This window comes from Triticum dicoccoides, chromosome 2B, assembly GCF_002162155.2.
Source record: "Triticum dicoccoides isolate Atlit2015 ecotype Zavitan chromosome 2B, WEW_v2.0, whole genome shotgun sequence".
Classification (NCBI taxonomy): domain Eukaryota; kingdom Viridiplantae; phylum Streptophyta; class Magnoliopsida; order Poales; family Poaceae; genus Triticum; species Triticum dicoccoides.
The window spans coordinates 669,563,235-669,563,874 of NC_041383.1; positions in this window are offsets into that span (position 1 = coordinate 669,563,235).

Below are 640 nucleotides of genomic sequence, written 5' to 3' on the forward strand. Positions count from 1 at the left end.
AGAGAGAGAGAGAGAGAGAGAGAGAGATTTAGGGAATAGAGATAGATACTTAAACAGAAAAGATCTACCCCAATGTGTGGCGCCCAAGGAACTAGTCTGACCCACACAATAGTACATGGTTAACAATATGTTCATCATCAATTCTAAAACTTTTCAGTAAAGTGTTAAACAAAGCCCCAGTAATGTCAGCTATATCAAGCAAATTGAAAGAACATTTTATAATGTTCCAGAACATTCTAGCCAAGGAACATTTCATGAAAAGATGATCAATAGATTCATCTAAACTACAGAAGAGCCAACCAGACAAACATCTTAACTCTCTGAGGATTTTTTGTTTTCCATACAAATCTGTGGAATTAATACCAGTTCAATCAGTTTTCTATAAGATGATTGAACAGAGTAAAAACCATTTTTTCAAGGTCCACCTAATAGTATATTTTTCATCAATGAGGGTAATATCAACACACTGAATCAAATTGCAGTGATTTCCCAAGAAGGATCATTTTGAAATGTATTTGGTCAAATCCTTTTCTGAGCATCCGCTAATGATGAGTTTTTGTCAAAGCAACTAATATATATTCTTGGAAAATTGTATTGGAGTGATTTATCTCCCAACTAGCAATCTTCCCAAAATCTATTC